Here is a 20,056-nt window from a genome sequence, read left to right as displayed (position 1 = left end):
GAAAAGCTCAGTGAGTGGTACATTAATACAAAAAAATAATATTGTAAAACTTCTTTAATAAACAGCTGAAGATTCGAAGTTCTGCAAAACAAACCTTATAAAACCGTTCTAATAAATATTCTCATTAAATCTCACAAAACTTGAGAAACTAAAACTCGTAAAGACTTTCTCATAAAACATTTCTAAAATAATTCTTTCTAACACATTTTCTTTCCTTCTCAACAGAAATGCTAAAACATACATAATATATACTTTCTTGAAATTCTATCATAATATATTTCTAAAAATATTTCTAGAATAAATCATTCACAAATTTCAATAATAATATCCAAAACATTTAGTAAAGTAACCACTCACAAGTCAATAATAATATCCAAAAACGTTTAATAAAATAACCACTCACAAATCCTTTAAACTCGGTCGTCCTTTGCTCCAATTTCTGCCCGACCTGAAATATCGATTTAATACCAAATTATTTCACTTGATTCCAACATAAAATAATTCCTAACTTTAATCACAATAAGTTCAAAATAAATCCAATTATCCAAATTCCCCATTTTCTCTCTCTTCATTTAAGACCATCAATTCTTTATCACTTACACATGTGGGACCAACAAATACAATTCACTTTGTCCTCCTACCAACTTCACACGCTTACACCTTTTTCTTTTCCTTTTAATTTCTTATTTAATTTTATTCAAATTATCTTTCTCTCTCTTCCCTTCTTCTCCATCTTCTTCTTCCTTTTTCCTTCACTCAAAACCCACGGCCTTTCATTTCCTTCTTCTGCGACTTCTTCCATTCCTTTTCAATTTTTTATTTCCTTTCTCTTCCCTGTTTTCCTTTTTCTTTTTCTCAACCGAACCCCTTTCCACTTGATTTCTATTACACTTTCAATTTCCTTTGAAAACCTACAAGCTTAATTTCATTTTTCATCTTTCACTATCCACGGCCCCATCAAGTTCTTGTTCACAATTCTTGTTGGGATTATGGAGCCAAAACAGGAAACCTATATCCTATTAAGAAAAAGATTTTTCAACACTATTATCAATTCCTACTGGGAGTAGGATATTGTTGACTTGGATCACAATATTATTTTCCTATAAGAATTAGGATATTTGGTCTCTTATAAATAGAGTCTTTATGTTAATGTTTCATTTGTACAGAATCCAAATAGAAGAGACTTGAGTGGTTGTGGGCAGTGTTGAAAAGGATTCTGTATCCAGTGGGTTTAGTGAGTGTTTTTCATTCCTGTACCTAAGTATAGTGTGTTATAATACTTAGAAGCTAGATGGTTTTTGTTGGACCTCTAGGAGATATTTTTTGGGAGAGTTTTGTATTCTAATCCTTAAAAAATTATTAGTAAATTACCCACATCTGAGTGAAAGACTGGACGTAGCCCTTAGTGGTGAACCAGTATAATTTGCTGTGTCGTTATTCTTGTGCTTTTATAGTTTTCTTCCTATTTTCTTCCTATTTTGGTTGTGTTTGGATATTTTTGTGGAAGGAGAAATTATTCAGGGTCTTCAATTTCCCAACAAATTCTACCACACAATTTAGAAGTAAAACATTGATTATTAAATCACAAATCTGCTATGAACAACTCTTCTAACAAAATTCTTGAACATATAAGATATTGGAGAAAAACCCACAACTAAGCTTTCAATTTCCACCTTTTCTAGTTCTTGTTTCACAAATTCCATAATCTCAAACACATTGACTTATCAATTTCGTTTCTCTCTGAAACAAAATCTCACCCACGAGCTAAGTCTCCTCTGTTGTTCGTTTTCCTTTTCTTCTCTTTTCCTTGCTCCACCCTCTTTTCTGTTCTTTTTTTTTCTTCTTCTCCTTCGTCTCTCTCTCCTTCTTTTCTTTTATATTTTCTTTTCTCGTTCTTTCTTCTTTTCTTTCCTCTTCTTTCTTTTCTATCCATTTCTTTGTTTTCTTTTCTTTCACTATTATTAGTGAAACACATGTCACACACGTGTCATCTCTAAATTTCTTTTTTTTTTTTGCTGTTTCTTTTTTTTTTCCAATAAAAGTCAAATGACCAAACAGTCCTTACATTAAATCTTTGAATGTTCGAACTTGTTTGCGCGGGATTATTCTCACGGAGTAACTACCTATTCTACACATAAACCTATAGAAATTAATTCCTAATTTTGCTTCCGTGGAATTAAAATAAAATAAAACTAAATCACATTTAAAAATATATATATATATATATATATATATATATTATATTAGACAGAAAGCAACAAACAAAGCTTCGTTGCGGTAGAAGAATTGTATCATCCCCATTCTGAACAAAGCTTCTGGATTTCCGGCTTTCACGCAATTTTCGATGAACGATGAAAATTTGGGGCCTTCCCACCATGAAAATACTGGGAAATCTCGAAGCGACACGTGGCGGAGGACGTGGCCATCCATTGCCGCTGCGGGAAAATCTTTGTTCCCCAACTTGGCGTTGTATAAATAGGAGAATGAGGAAGCCACCACTCTCGCCAAAATTTCCTCCAATAAATCTCCCGGAAGAAAATTTATGGCTGTTGGAGGAGCTGCAAAACGCATCGTTTCGGCCCTCCATGTCAAAACGTAGTTCTATTAGCAGAAAAGAAATATATATATATATATATATATATATATATATATATTATATAGCAATAAAAAAAAGAGAGAAATATACTTCACGTGAGGATATTTTTTCTCTAGCATTTTAATCTTGCCGTTTTTTCTTTTTTAAATCTTTGAATGTTCGAACTTGTTTGCGCGGGATTAATCTCACGGAGTAACTACCTGTTCTACACATAAACCTATAGAAATTAGTTCCTAATTTTAATCTTGTCTCGACGAGGTCGTATTCTTCTCTCTTGGGTGTTCTGCAAAATTTGTGATACAAAGAAAGGGAAGAGAGAGTTTTATTTGTAGGAGGAAGAGAGAAATTTGTAGGAGGAAGAGAGAAATTAATAGAGAGGGAGGGGTTTAAAATCAGTCTCCTAATAGGACAAAATAAAAAAGCTTGCATGAATAACTGTAGTTAATTTTCTCTGTGCTTCATTTAAGGAGAAGATTCTCCTTTTCCTCTTTGGATTAGATTTTCTTTTACCTAAAAATATCTACCCATATTTTGGTTTCCTTTTTTAAGCATAGAATTTAATTAAAAAGGACGGTAATTATTTAATGCCAATTTTGGGTTTAAATTTAAATTGCCTCCTTACCATTTCTTTCTATATATAATATTTTAAAAATAAATTATTTAAATATAATTAATTTGAACTATGTTTTTAAAATATTCTAAATTCAAGGAAAACTGTGGTGGAACAAGGTTGGTCCTTGAAGGAAACAAGTATTTTACTTCATATAATGTCAAATTTGGATTTAAATTGGCCCCTATTTTGTTAGGACTTTTTTTGTTTATTATTGTTTTTTTACCATTAGTGATATTATATTTATAAAATTAATTAAGTTAAAAATACTTCGTGCAACACACGTAGTAGCACGCTAGTATTTAAAAAAAGAAACAACCAATGCAACCGCTAGATTGAGGACGTTGAGGGGTAAAAAATTGAAGACAAAATATAAGAGAATACATCTTCTGGGAATCGATCCTAAGACGTGGAGGTTATAAAAAATACAAAAAAAAAAAGATAAAAGGATGAGTCCATTGTGAGTCAATCCCAAGACGCGGGGATGAGAGACGCACTCAAAAGGAGGAGAAAACCAACTGGCTTACATGATTTCATAGCATCTAATGTTATAGGAATAATTGCCACAGGTGGTCCTATATCTATATCTATCCAAGTTCAAGCACATGATGTTATATCTATATATAATATATTTGCACGGTATTTGTCATTAATGCTCTTTAAAACAAGAGGGTAACTAGGAAACCCTTTTAATTTCAACTGCGTGAAAAAAACTAGTCGTGGGCTATTGAAAGAATGTTTACCCTAAAAAGGGACTATGTTTATGTGACTATTTAAAACAATTGGGCCCATTACAAGCAAAAGAGAATAACTGATGGAGTCCAACTAGTGTATAGTGGTCCTTCATTGAGCTGCCATTGGAAGGTAGTTTTTTAACTCTCACATTCCTGTTTCTCTCCGTGAAAACTCCACTCACATTCCTCTTCCTCTCCGTGGAAACTCCACTTTTTTTCAAGTGTGATTAACAAAGATGTTCGAGTTTGTGGAGAGATAGATCTGCCACCACCAAAAAAAAGTAAAAAGTTAATGCAGAGGAATCAATATTTTAATAGAAAAGTGGCAGTAAAAAGATTAATGCATTGTTTTAATGGAAAAAGTGGTTGAGCGGACCCTCTTCAATTCATTGGTTCAGTTTCTGTTTTATTCATAGATTGACACACACGCACACACGCACACAAGTATCCATCTTGGTCAAAGTAAACGACGTCTCAAGTATGTAGCCAAGCTTCATGGTCTATTGTGGACATCGTAGCCTCTATATTATTCAAGTACCCTGAAAAGGCAAAACTAGACCTCAGTATATTAGAAAAAATTCAAAAATCTAATTGTAGTAAGTAATATATATTCTTGTAGTAATGGTGAGGGTAGATAACAGTAAGCTATTGTGCACACGAGATTTTCGAAGAAATTAAGTTTCGTGGAGTTGAACTTTTATATTGTTTGTATGTGTTGTATAGTGGATTCAATCTCTAATCTTTTATCCTCTCATTCTTTCTCTCGAACTTGATGTGAAGATTGAGATGCTTGTTCTTGAATTTGGATCGAAGTTATATGTTCTTCAAAAGTCTTCGAGTCTTCAGAGAGTTTTCAATTTGGTGTGAATTCTCTCGATTCTAAAAATCTCCACCTTTGAAAATGAATGAGGTCCTCTCTATTTATAGAGGTCTCCATAGGCTTTGGTGAGTCATTGGCTTAGATAATTTTGGGCAAAACCCAATTCTTTAAATGGATTTATTTCAATTTAAATATTAATCCACTTTATTTTATGGTAAATTGGGTTTTGGGCCAAGTTTGTGAACCAAATCATTCCAAGCCCAATATTATATGACCAATTACATATTTTAAATGTCAATTTATCATTAATTTTAATTTAGGGTTAATATATAATTAATCCCTAAATAAAATAGATAATGACGTGGTTATTTATGATTCACCCAAAATTCATGGTTCTACAAATGCCTCATTTTCGAAATTTATGCCAAACATAATTGTGGCAGAATTTCGAAAACGTTGTGCAATCAAAAAGATGAATTTAAATCATAATTTTTTGAAAAAAAAAATAATCGTGGACCAAGATATCATTGCAGGTCCAATTAACAATATATTTGCACAATTTAAAATGTCTGAAATTTATCCATTGAAATTTAAATTATCTTCAGAAGTTTTTTTTTTAACTTTGAATTTAATTTAAAAGTCAAAATATGATTCAAATTTAAATTTGGGATGAACTTGAAAATTTTTAATTTATCCAAGTTGAAATTTGAATTTTGGCTCAAATTCGAAAACATGGAAGTTTTCTAACTTAATTCAAAAAAATCGAAATATAATTCAAATTCAAATTTGGGATGAATTCGAGATTTTCTTTTTTTAATTTACCCAAAAATTAAGCTGTTTCAACTTTGAATTTTGGATCAAATTTGAAAACATGAAATTTATCCAACGTAATTTAAAAGTTGGAATATAATTTAAATTCCAATTTGAGATGAATTTGAAATTTTGGAATTTATCCAACTTTAAATTGAATGTTGGATTATGGTTCAAATTTGAATTTTGCATCAGATTTGAAAATATGGAATTTATCGAACCCAATTTAAAAGTAGGAATATAATTCAAATTCAAATTTGAGATGATTTCAAAATTTTTGAACTTGCGCTGGATTTATGATTCAAATTTGAATTTTTGGATCAAATTTGAAAATATGAAATTTATCCAACCCAATTTAAAAGTAGGAATATAATTCAAATTCAAATTTGAGATGATTTCAAAATTTTTGAACTTGCGCTGGATTTATGATTCAAATTTGAATTTTTGGATCAAATTTGAAAATATGAAATTTATCGAACCCAATTTAAAAGTAGGAATATAATTCAAATTCAAATTTGAGATGATTTCAAAATTTTTTAACTTGTCCAACTTTAAATTAAACGCTGGATTTATGATTCAAATTTGAATTTTTGGATCAAATTTGAAAATATGGAATTTATCCAACCCAATTTAAAAGTCGGAATATAATTCGAATTCAAATTTGGGATGAATTCAAAATTTTTGAATTTGTCGAGCTTTAAATTAAACGCTGGATTTATGATTCAAATTTGAATTTTTGGATCAAATTTGAAAATATGGAATTTATCCAACCCAATTTAAAAGTCGGAATATAATCGAATTCAAATTTGGGATGAATTCGAAATTTTTGAATTTATCCAACTTTAAATTAAACGTTGGATTATGATTCAAATTTGAATTTTGGATCAAATTCGAAAATATGGAATTTATCCAACGTAATTTAAAAGTTGGAATATAATTCAAATTCAAATTTGGGTTGAAATGATGAATTTGAAAAGGATTTAAATTTGATATCCAATCGAATTTGAATTTGAATGAAGAATCATACTTGATTAGGAACTGATTTGAGTTAAAATCTCATCGGATTTTAATTTCGAATTTGAATAGGAATCCTATCTGAGTTGGGATTTGATTGGAGTCAAATTTAATTTAAGAATCCAATCAAATATTTGGGATTTGATTTGGGTCAAATTTAATTTAAGAATCCAATCAAATAGTTGGGATTTGATTTGGGTCAAATTTAATTTAAGAATCTAATCAAATTTTCACCTGAATTTGAATAAAGAATCTTATTCGAATTGAGATTTGGATTATTCTTCTGGTTTGAACCCCAAGTCTTTGCCTATAAATTGAGCCTTCAGGTGCATTTGTAGAAGCACAACAGAAGTCCAGAAAAAGGTTGGCTTCAAAATTTCTTCTTTTTTTTTTCCTTAAATTCTTGGCTTCTAGTATTCACGTTCTTCCTTTCTTTATGCAGCTTTCGATTATCATTGAGGTTACCATCCTCTGTTCGTCCATCTTATTTCGATCGACAAAGAGTAAGAAATTTATCCTCACTATTTCTGCGAATTTTTTAATCCCTGTTAAACACTTGCCAAAAGGATTTATCCTTTTTTTAGAGCTAAAGAATTTTTTTTTTAACTTTTTAAAAAAACTTTTATTATTTATTATATTAAAACTCGGGGAGGATTTTCAAAACTACTTTCTTTTTAATAAACACCACCTCCCTACCGAGGAAGGATTTTCAAAATAATTTTTAAATTTTTTTTATTATATTTTTTTCAATACCTCCCTGCGCATGGCGAGGAGGGTTTTCAAAAAAAATTTTTAATTCTTTTTAAATTCTTTTTCCAAAATTTTTTTTGAAACTTTTTTATCAAACTTCCTTTACAATTGAAAGTCTCTCTCCGAATTTTTTTATTTTTTTAATTTTTCTTGTAAAACTTGACATGTCCATATTATTTGATTGCAAATATGATGCCCCCATTTGATGAAACTGCTCTATATAAAGACCAACACTTAGATTTTATGATAGAAGTCTATAGACCAATCCAAAATTTAGTAGTTGAGTCCTACAATCATTATAGTAGCGTCACTCCTACTTTGGCCGATCACTTATTTATTTGTGATCTTTGTATCCTAGCGGCGGTGGTCACCCTCATTTATCTTTCGGTGATGTCATTGCTGGGTAGGTTAATGCCTTTTCGATCGGTAAAGGTGTTCCTATACCAACAGTGGTCACGCCCCCATACTAGCAATGCTCACGTCAATCTGCCTTAGCGTGATATCTTTGCTGAGTAGGTTAACACCTTTTCGATCGGTTAAAGTGTTCCTATACCAGCAATAGCCACGCCCCCCTATACTAGCAATGTTGACGTCCATCTGCCTTAGCGTGACATCTTTGTTGAGTAGGTCAATACCTTTTCGATTGGTTAAGATGTTCCTATACCAGCAGTGACCCTATACCAGCAGTAGTCACGCCCTATACTAGCAATGCTGACATCCATCTGCCTTAGCGTGACATCTTTGCTGAGTAGGTTAACACCTTTTTGATTGGTTAAACTGTTCCTATACCAGCAGTAGTCACGCCCCCTATACTAGCAATGCTGATGTCCATCTACCTTAGCATGACATCTTTCCTGAGTGGGTTAACACCTTTTCGATCAGTTAAGGTGTTCCTATACAGCAATTATTGTTATCTATCTCGAAGTAACATATTTGCTGGGTAGGTTAACACCTTTTCGATTTGTTGAGGTGTTCCTATACCAACGATAGTCATTGTTATCTATCTTGCAGTGACATATTTGCTGAGTATGTTAAACACTTTTTCGATCGGTTAAGGTATTCCTATACCAGCAACAGTCACCTTTATCTGCCCGACAGTGACTACTTTTCTATTTTCTTTTATAAAAAATATATATTATATTCTACAACCATAATATATATATATATTTATCATTTCATGTATGGACTCTATGATTTCATGATAATAATACTTCTTTTTTTTTTAATCATAAAAGAATAAAATTGCCTTGATTCATGATTTTGAGATTTTTTTATTATAGACTGAACTTACAATTTCCTTTAAGCTGCCTACGTACCCATCAATGAAAGGGATCAAGTCATAACGTAGTTCAAATACAAGATACATTTTTTTTAGGCCATTCACTTTTTTAACTCATGCGGGCCAGGAGTATTATGTAGTTTAGAGTCTTACGATAAAGAGTGCTATATTTCAAATGCTCTCATTTTCATCACAACTTCCATATCCTCCATTTTTAGGATTGGTTGAGATGAAAAGCTTTTGTTTTACTTTTAAGGAACCTTCTGTTATGAGAAGAGAGAATTTCCTCTTCATACGGGAAGGAACAATGTTGTGAATTTTCTTGTCATCATTCACTTCACCAAATGATTTCACTTTCACGGTCTTCATCGTTTTTTTTTTCAAATTGATCGCCTATTACTTTTGAACAATCAAAAGCAGATGTCGAAGATTGATTTTTCTTTGACGTGGAGATGCTTAGCCTTTGAAAGACTGAAGGTCGAATGGAGATGGAAGTAAAACATTGATTTTCTTCTTTTGCTGTGGCCATACTCATCCTCTGGAAGACCAAAGGTCGAGTAGTTGAAGGCTTGATGCCATCGAAGACAGAAGCCATTTCCTCAGTTATTTTAAAGTTGTCAACCTCTTCCACATTTATGTAATGTAAACTTGCAAGATTTTCTTTCTTCTTTTTGATATAGAAGAATTATTTTGGGAAAAATTCTTTTAAGGTCGCCGATATCTGGGGTCGAAAGGAGTCTTTATTTTATTTCCTCTCTGATTTAGGCTTCCTCGAATCCTTATTTCCTTGGTGTTCACGCTCTTTGTTGAGCATAGATGACTTCTTCTGAGCAAAACTTTGTTTTTGTTTTTTCCGACGAGTCACAATAGTCCAATTTTCCTCTCTCTGATTGATGGATTTGACATCATCTTTAATGGTATTTCTTGAAGTCTTCCGTTGAGAGTGAACAAATATATGCTTCAACGTTCCAAATTTGACCAAGTTTATCTACTTATTGTAGAATAGACTTTGAGGTGTTTGGCTGCCTATATTTGTTGTTACTGCAGCGTGATTTGATTGAGTTATTTCATTGAAATCTAGCTCAATCTTTCCTTCTCGAGCTAAGTTTAGGATATGCTCTTTTAGGACAAAACATTTTTCCACTAGATGACTGATAACTCGGTGGTACTTGCAATATTTTGGATTATCAACTTTACTCATTTCTTCTTTCCTTCAAGCTTAGCCATCTTTTCCTATTTTCTTGTTGCTTCTCAATTCTCTTTCCTTTTATTTTTGAAAACAACTTGGGAGAGATTGTGTTTACACCAAAAGATTCATTTGAAGTTTTCTCAACACTTTTGCTTTCTTTCTCTAAGTCCAGCACTAAAGAATCCTTACTTCCTCGATTAGCAATGCTTAGTTCTATATCATGAGCACGAGTTGCTAGCTCTTCAAAGGTGCGAGGTTTTATACCTTGAAGGATGTAAAGAAGTTCCCAATGCATACCTTGAGTGCATAATTCGACAGCAGATAGTTCAGTAAGTCTATCTTTGCAATCAAGACTTAGAGCTCTCCATCGGTTGATATATTCGACAACCGGTTCACCTTTTCTTTGTTTGGAGTTCGTGAGCTCTATCATGCTGACGGTTCTCTTCGTACTGTACAAGCGATTTAGGAATTCTCTTTCAAGCTGTTCCCAACTCTCGATCGTTTCAGGCTCGAGATCAGTATACCAGTCAAAGGCGTTTCCCTTTAACGTTTGGACGAACTGCTTGACCAATTGATCGCCTCTTGTACCAGCATTCTCACAAGTTTCGACAAAGTGATCAATATGTTGTTTGGGATTGCCCTTCCCATCGAAATGCTGAAATTTTGGAGGTTGGTATCCAGCAGGCATTCTCAGATCATTAATCTTCTTATTATATGGCTTAGAATACAAGAGGGAGCTTTGAGAAGATCTGTCGTATTGCGCTCTGATTGTGTTCGTGATCATATCTTGGAGTTGCTGAACAGACAACAAAGCGATCGAAGTGGAATATTGCGATTGATTTTCTTGAGCGATAGTCTTTCCCTTGTCATTTATCTTGAGAACAGGGGTTTGACTCAACTCAGCAACGTCTCTGCTTTCAATTTGATTCTTCAGGGAAGCGATTTCATAATCTCTTTCTTCCACTGTCTTCATCAATGCAGCGAGCTTATTTTCCATTTCAGCCATTTTTTCATCATAGTGCTTGCATCAGTCATCATAACAGAGACAATGTCAGGATTAGGATCAAATCATGGGTTATGATTAACAAGAAATTTATCTTTCATAGATGTTTCTTGTGGCATCATTACTTTGTTTGCAACAACAGGAAGAGTTTGATGTTCCCGTAGTTGGAATTCATCAGAGCAACCATAGGTGATATGACCCGTATGAAGGTTACTCATGTAACCAGCTGTCGTAGAAGCCTTTTTAAATTCCATTGATTTTCTTGAAAAACTTTCAATCTTGAGAAGGAGATGAGAGGTAGAGATTGTCCCACCGGACGTGCCAATTTGTTCACACGAGATTTCCGGAGAAATTAAGTTTCGTGGAGTTGAACTTTTATATTGTTTGTATGTGTTGTATAGTGGATTCAATCTCTAATCTTTTATCCTCTTATTCTTTCTTTCGAACTTGATGTGAAGATTGAGATGTTTGTTCTTGAATTTGGATCGAAGTTATATGTTCTTCGAAAGTCTTCAAGTCTTCAAGTCTTCAAGTCTTCAAAATCTTCAAGTTGGTGATTGAATCTTCAAGTCTTCAGAGAGTTTTCAATTTGGGGTGAATTCTCTCAATTCTGAAAATCTCCACCTTTGAAAATGAATGAGGTCCTCCCTATTTATAGAGGTTTCCATAGGCTTTGGTGGGCCATTGGACTTGGATAATTTTGGGCCAAGCCCAATTCTTTAAATGGATTTATTTAAATTTAAATATTAATCCACTTTATTTCATGGTAAATTGGGTTTTTGGCCAAGTTTGTGAACCAAATCATTCCAAGCCCAATACTCGTATGACCCAATTATATATTTTAAATGTCAATTTATCTTTAATTTTAATTTAGGATTAATATATAATTAATCCCTAAATAAAATAGATAATGACGTGGTCATTTATGATTGACCCAAAATTCATGGTTCTACAGCTATTTCAAAGAAAGTTATGGTAGTATAGTCGTTGTATAATCAAACACATCTCTGTATGTAAATAACCCAATATTAGTTCACAACCAATAACACGTTGACCATTCAATTATATAGGGACAAGTCGAAGAACACCGTGCATTGATGGGTGGTGAGGTCCAATTTCTGGTTTGTATATTTACTAGTAAAATACACGTGCGTTGCACGTATAATTGTGTAGTTTTAATTTATAGTAAATATTACACATACATATGTCCGTGTTGTTAATTTTGAGAGTACTGATTTGAAAAATTATACGAATAACTCAAATTTATACTTATAATTGTGTACTTATAGTTTTGAGTACTGATTTGCATGTATAATTGTGTGGTTTTATTGTGTGGTTTTAATTTATGGTACTGATTTTTAAGGTCAATACTTAATTTTTTTCCATATCTAAGAAGTCAAATCTAAAAAAAAAAATAATAATAATAATACGTTAAAATTAAATTAAAATGAGAGACTCACATTAATAAAATATGCGGTAATCAAGAAATACATATTTTTATTTATTTCCATATTACACACATTTCACTGTTGTCCTATCAAAAAATCAAAATCCAAAGTATTAAGAAAATTTATAAAACAAAATTATATTATCATCCCAATAATTTCAAAAAATGTATATATATTTTTTAAAAAGTGAAACTTCCATTATATTAATAAGTACACAGTAAAAAAATAATATTTTAATATAAAGAAAAAATATTTATTATTTAAGTTTATTTATTTTAAGTAAATTGAATCACAAAAAATTGTAACAATTTTAAAATACCGTTAAGAGAACTAATTTATTGCTTTAAATAGTTATCTTAGAATGACTAATTTATTATTTGTCAAAAACAAATGTTTAAACCTATAATTAATATTGTTACCATATCTAATAGGTCAAATTTTTAAAACATTAATGGCTAACATTATTAAAACATGGGGTAATTTTTTTTAACGAAAACATGAAGATAATTTAAAAATACGAATATTGTAAACCCTAATCACCACATTCTTAATGGTTTAAATTTTTTTTTGAAATCTATACTTAATTTGTTTCCATATCTAAGAATTCAAATCTAAAAAAGAAAAATAAATAAATAACAAATTTAAATTAGATTAAAATTAGTGACAAACATTAATAAAATATGCGGTAACTAAGGAATACATATTTTTCGTTAATTTCCATATCACACAACTCATCTTTGTGTTGCCATATCAAAAAATCAAAATCCAAAATACTTAAAAAAAAACTTGTGTCAGCATGCACAAATTTCCATTTTACACATTATATTAATTAAGTACAAAGTAAAAAAGAATATTTAAACATAATAGAAAAAATATTTATTATTTTAAATTTATTGACAATCAATTGTAACTATTTTTAAATAGTTACCTTATTAAAATATGAGATATCATTATTAAAATATGGGATAATTTTTTTTTACCATATACTTAATTTTTTTCCCTATCTAACCAGTCAAATCTCAAATAATAATAGTAATAAATTTAAATTAAATTAAAACTAATGACTCACATTACTAAAATATGCGTAATTAAGGAATACCTATTTTCGTTAATTTCCATAACACACGCATTTCACCTCTAAACTCTAACCTACTACGTTCCAATTTTTTTATGAGGGTGCACCATGTGAATATAAAGAAAGACAATGATTTAGAGTTGTACATGGTATGAGTTATTCACCATTAGAGAGTTTGTGATTTTCCTAGATCATCATTTTTTAAGTTCTAGTATTGTTTCGATCTACCAAATCTGAGGCTAAAATGAGGTAAAGTTTATTTACAGTTTTGTTTTGATCAATCTTTTGCTATCATATTCTTCCTCACCACCTAAATCTACTGGCTTAATTATTGAAAATTTCAAACCTTTTATTTTGGGTAAAATAATAAAAAAAAACAAAAAATTAAATATAATTTCGATTTACCTCTAATCAGCTTGATCTTGAACTTGTGTCAGATTTGAAACGGGTACTAAAAGGAGAGGATCTGTTCAGGAATACTGCATATCAAATTTCAAAACCTCAAAGAAGGTAACCAATGTTCTAAGGAATTTGGGTTACCTTAATATTTGTCTATGAGTTTATCATGAACAAAGAAACATAAAGACAATCTAGACCTCTGAAGTAGACGTTGATAAAATGTTATTCTCAACCGTTACCAAATAGAGGAAATATGGCCACACCCATTTTGTTTCTCATCTCCGATGGGATAGAGAGTTAATTTCCTTCAATAACACAAACAAAAAATCCTCAAAAACCCACAATTTTGTGACCATCTATTCTTGTTTCTAGCTTGTAAAGAAAAACAGAATTTGAGCTTATGTTGCTAAATTTACCTTCCCGTTCTCCCTTAAATATGAGAATTTTACAAACTTCCCTAGGAGGTTGAATAAACAATTATTAATTTCTCCATACTCAATTTTATTTTCAAAATCTGTTCAATTTCTTGAAACGGTTTTAATCATAAAATTGTATTAATTCCTATTAAACCTTTCAATATGGAACAATTCGGAGGCAAAATATTGGAATATGAAACAATTCTTAATCTAAGCATTTATTTCCACCCACCATTTATTTCTTTATCATTTAATCTCACCTTAATTTCTACATGTAAAAGGATCAATTTGCCTCCAACTTCATATTCAAAAATATAAAAAATGAAGGGCAAAAATGGCAAAAAAAAAGTTATGCGGAACCGACCTTTTATATATACTATAGATGATGGTACCATATAATTGCATGCTATATATTACATGACATGGATTTCACTCCCTATGCACAAAAACAAACGAGCTACTATTGATTAAATGGCTGTCTATATATTACATACCTCGAAGCAGTTGCAATACCCCGAGCAATAGGATCCTGAAACTTCAGATTACGATGACCACGGCAGCTGTGACAGATGGATTGGTGCCTACAACCAGGAAAGAACTAGAAAGTCAGGAAGTTCTATTATACTGTGAACTGAGCTAGTTGAATAATCATAGAAAATAAACTGCTTCGGATAACAAGAGCATAGAAACATATTGCGGCCAACCATTTTGCTAACTATCCTTCATAAATCAAAATTTCGATATATACACAATTGTAGATGGACCTAGAACTACAAGACTACTGTAATTGTATGGTCGTATTGTACCTTCAAAAAAGGTCACAATGCTAAGTGCCAGAGCCACAGTTATACATCTGGGAAGAATTGAGACAGTCAAGTTTGGTTCTAGTCCGATCAAACGTCCAAGAAGAGCAGCCGAGTACGATAAGAATATAGTTGAGATGATGACAGATGTAAAAATCTCAGCTGCATGCCTCTTAACGAGCTGCAAAATGCAAGACGAGATTTCAAAGAGACAAACATTATTATAAAACAAGGTCACAGGTTGGTTTTTTATGTCACCATGTATAAAGGAAGAACATATAATTTTGAGTGTTTGTTCCACCATCTGAAGGTTCTTCATCCTTAGTTTTACTATTTCCAAATGAGAAAAGAAAACATGAGTCTATAGGAACAATACTTTTGGGACTTAATGTGGATGTTCCTCTATGTGTAACAGCCATGATAATATTGCCACTCGCAGCCAGATGAAAAGTTTAATACTCGACTTCATTGAAAAGTTTAAAGCTTCCTAAGAATCAAAACGTATTAAGCACCAAAAGGAAATTCAGCTCATTAAAAGTGATAAATAAGGGGAAAAAATGTTGAAAATTAAACATGTTAATACATATTCTAGATACATTATTCATATACATTCCTAGGGATATGATACATGTACATGAACAAATACATTCAGTTTTTACAATATTTCTAACGGTTATAGCCGTGTATCATGCAACACACAGAATAGCCAGCCAACCCACAACTGAAAAGAACCAACCAATAGAAGAGGTTAAGCCATTAAACTGAACTCGGCGTCAGTCATTTCAATTCAATTTTTACTAATGTATCTGTTTGATTATCTTCTGTGATAGAAATCACGAAACATTAAGTAAATAGAAGTAACCAAACCACCCCAAAAGCATATATAAGGCTCCTTTAGAATTGATCTAAGATGCAATAGCAATAGATGACAAAATTATGTACCTATTATGAAGCAAATTTTTATCCCGGATGCTGCAGGGATGTCCTTCACAGACAGAGATAGAGTGACCAAGGATGTAACATAGAACAGAGGCAGCCACCTCTGAATAAACAAGAGTGCCGGTTCGAAGAAGTTCATTACGCCAGTTACAGCGGAAGGAACAGTGGAATCAAGAAGCAACAAAATAGAAAAGATAAATGGGGAACTTAATCGCAGCAGCCACAAAAGCCGTTTTCAAGAGTTTGTCAGTCGCAAGAATAATCCCTAGAGAAACAACCAGATGAAGTACCGCAAACACCTGCAAACAAAAGAAGAGCCAAGTCACAACCAGATTACACAACAACAAAAAAAAAAGTAATCCATCTTCCATTGCTCACACTTTGAGAGATTGAGGAAGAAGTGCGGGCACCACCCGAGGCGGCAGATTTGAGTAGAACTTCTCCGGGAGAAGATTCCGTTGCCGAAGAATCCATTCGCAAGAATCTCCAACTAGGGCCAGGGAGTGGAAGGAGAGGTCGTTTGGGAGAGTGGGATTTGTGAGTGGGTCGAGAAGCGTTGAAAGCAATGGAGGATTTTCTGGAATGGAAGGGACGAAACTGCGACCATGGATTTGAACGGGATTGGGGAGGGAATGTAGGATGGTTGAAATTGGATAGTGAAAGAGGGGAAAATGAATAAGAATGGGGAGTGGCGGTGGGCGTCGCCATTGGAGTGCGTGGCACAGAGGCTGAGCAGCTGCTGAACATTTTTTCTAAGGAATTTTGCTCTGACACACGTTAAATTACCAGATCACACCACTGTTGATAACGTTCTATTTCTTGGTTTTTCTTTTTCTTTTTCTTTTTAATTAAAAATAGAAATGGTTTTTTTAACTAAAAAAAATTGGTATTGGTGATGATTTATTTATTTTCTAAAAGTTTAAATTAAAAGAATAAACTTACAAGTTTTGGATGGAAATTAAAATTGTTTTATATTATATTAACATTTTAATATTTATTATAAATTTTATCGATCAAACCTATCATAAATGATATAATAATAAAAGTCATAAATAAGAAATTTAGCCCGTTTATGACGTTTATGTTTTTTTGTTCTTTTGTTTTTCATTTTCAAATTTTAAAAGGCTATTACTAAATACATGAACATTTTCAATTGTAATAGGTTAAAATATTATTTTAGTTATTTTAGTTTTAGTTTTTGTCATTTTAGTCTTCTAATGTTCCATTTTTTTAGAAACAGTTGCTATGAATTTCTACTTTTCTTGGTTGAAAATTAGTAAACGACAAATAACATTAGAGAAATGAGAAATAAAAGAAACATAAATTTATTAAATGAGCCTTTTTCTAACCTCTCGTTTTCAGTGGAACCCTAATTATATTGTTTTAGAAAATTGTACATAATTTTTGAAATGCTTCTTAGAAATGGAAAATAAAATATAATAGTTACCTTATGAATCTAAATTATTTACTTTGACTATTTTGTTTTCGTTGTTTTTCCTTCTATCTACTTCTTAAGAGTGTAAATCAATCTTAATCTTAAAAGCTAAAATAGACAGTTGAAAAACATATATTTTCTTTTAAATTTTGGCTAAACTAAAAAGTTCTGTTCTGTTTTTTTTTTTTTCCTTTTTAATCTCAACTTTGAAAAAGGAACCATCGTTTTCAATTCGTTTGTCTTAAACTTTATGATTTTATATGTTTCTCAACATGGTTACAAAAACATAATAATTTTTAAATTATTTTATAAGCTACAATTTATAAAACATAAAACCAAAATAATTACATATCCAATATAAAATTCCAAAAGAATCATTCAAGTCTCTATGATTTTAAAAATAAATATGCTATTTATCATCATCGTCCCTTATTTATTATTAATTACTATCTCTTCCTCAATTATCCATTATCGTATGGTGCTGTTTATAGTTCATGATGATTCTCGTTCACACTCGTTTTCATTCAAGGTCACTCTCATTTACACTTATTCACGATCTCTTTCATTATCTATTTTGCATTCTTGCTACACCCGTTTATTCCTTTAAAGAATACCAACCAACCATGAAAATAATTAAATTTCATATCTTGTCATCTATCTCGATCTCGCTCATGTACGCTCTCGATCTCGCTCATGCACGCTCTCGATCAAGTTCATGCACGCTCTCGATCAAACTCATATGCGTTATCGATCAATTTCATGCATGCTCTCGCTCTCGCTCATGTACGCTCTCAATCTTGATCATCCTCTAGGTAGCTATCCATCTCCCTTTAAACGCGCTAACGATCTGCCTTCACGCCCTGCGCGTCAGCTTCTCCCTCCATGTCTAAAAATCAACAACCCACGACTGTGAAAATACCAAAAAACTTAGGGTGAACGTGTGGTGGATAGATGCTGTACTAGAATAAAGAGGGGACCAGTCACACTTTACATAGGTGTGGTTAAAAACATTTTCTATTAATATTCATAGGTTTCCATCTCAAAACCACTTGCCAATGAGAGACGTAGTCCATGTCTATTATAAACCAATTGATTCTGCTACCAAATTCCATTTTGTTCCCATTATATATCCTTCTGGGTGTTCTGTATTTGGGAGCAGTCGTTACGACCATGTTTCCTCGGAGCAGTTTCTCAGAAATCAAGAAACGAAGCAGTGATTGCAATGTGCATCTGGCTTTTGCAATACCTCAGAAGGTTGGGAATCCATGCCATTGGGGTACCAGAAAATGTGAATTTAAATTCCAGGTCTATAGGATTTTCTTCCTTTTATGAGCTTATTTCAGGTGGTTTAAACCACAGATTAAACAGCAAGATACAGCTGCTTATAGCTACGATGATACTGACACACAGAAATCTTATAGCTACGATGGAGCTTTTTGTGCGGTTTGAAGCTTCACAGTATGAATCACTTTATGTGATGGGATTACTGTCATTGGGGTCTTCTATTGTTGTGATGAGCAAATTTGATATCAAAGAGGCGGTCAAGGCCATTTTCCAGTTGTTCCACCAATATTATTGACACCTCTAACTAGGACTGCAAAGGAAATTGGTGGACGAAACAAGTTGCTTGTGGGGCTACTTCTTCGAGCAAGAAGGTCATACAGGAATTTGTGCAGCCTCTCCCTCATGTATTGACTCCAACATCCAACATCACACTAATATTTGACATTGCCAATTAATAAAACTAAATCATAAAGAGCAATATCCGAGATGGACTTTTGGTTGAATTCCTGAGTCTTTCAATGTTGTCCTTCTCATGTGGTGAGCCCGCAGCTCTAGCAGTGGCTTTAATTAATATCTATATCTATATTATATTAAAAAAACATAATCTCGAAAAAATGTTTTTTGGACCATAATACCCTTTTAATTTTTTATTAATTACAAACTCCATCAATTTTATTTTTTATATCATTTTATTTTAAAAATTTTAACATAAATCGTTATTGTCATTATTATTAATTACGATAAAATAGAAACCTATTAACCGTTTTTAATTTACTTATTATTATAATGATCAAACCAATGACTATTAAAATTCCATAATGAAATCAGTGACTATTAAAATCCTATAATAAAACCGATGACTATTAAAATCCTATAATAAAACCGATGACTATTAAAATTGCATATGAACTATATAAATACAAAATATTAGAATCAATCCTTCCAAATCGAATTTTGATGAAATAAGTTATAATAGAAGATTGCAGATAAGAGATGGACTAATTTCGAACACAAATGCAAGATAATGCAATTGATGAAGGAGGGGAAGTGAAGGATGTTAGTAGACATATTAGACATAAAAGAAAGAGCAAGAACAATGAGATGATGCTGACAAGAGGTGATGATGAACACCAGTACAACGGTAGCAGCAACGAGCATAGGTTGGAAGCAACAACAAGCAATAAAATGGTATCGATAGCGAGCATTGCGACAGTGGTAACGATGAGAACAATTGAAAACTAAAGATCGAAGGAAGAAGTATGCATTTGGTTGTGTGATCACGTAGAGAAAAGAAAGATGAAAGGAATGTGAGATTTGAGAGAAAGGCAAGATTCATTAGGATTTTGTAAACATTGTTTTAATCTATAAACTTGCCATTAAATTTTATTTGATTAATAAGAATGTTAATAAATGTATTGTATATTTTTGTTTCTTATTTACTCTTTCCAAAAA

At 32.0% G+C, this 20,056-nt stretch overlaps 1 pseudogene across 1 annotated transcript; it reads right to left on the bottom strand.

Moving 5' to 3' along the window:
- Positions 1-3,854: 3,854 nt before the first annotated feature.
- On the bottom strand, positions 3,855-16,644 carry LOC111023218 (plastidal glycolate/glycerate translocator 1, chloroplastic-like; annotated as a pseudogene). Its single transcript, XR_015791815.1, has 7 exons — positions 16,264-16,644; positions 15,889-16,184; positions 14,950-15,127; positions 14,638-14,724; positions 13,734-13,807; positions 4,317-4,479; positions 3,855-4,202 (listed from the first exon to the last, which is right to left on the bottom strand). The product of XR_015791815.1 is annotated as a plastidal glycolate/glycerate translocator 1, chloroplastic-like (transcript).
- Positions 16,645-20,056: the final 3,412 nt, after the last annotated feature.

This window comes from Momordica charantia (genome assembly GCF_013281855.1).
Source record: "Momordica charantia cultivar OHB3-1 chromosome 6 unlocalized genomic scaffold, Mcharantia_2.0 BLBB01000006.1, whole genome shotgun sequence".
Taxonomy (NCBI): Eukaryota; Viridiplantae; Streptophyta; class Magnoliopsida; order Cucurbitales; family Cucurbitaceae; genus Momordica; species Momordica charantia.
This window is presented reverse-complemented; position numbering and strand designations above follow the sequence as displayed.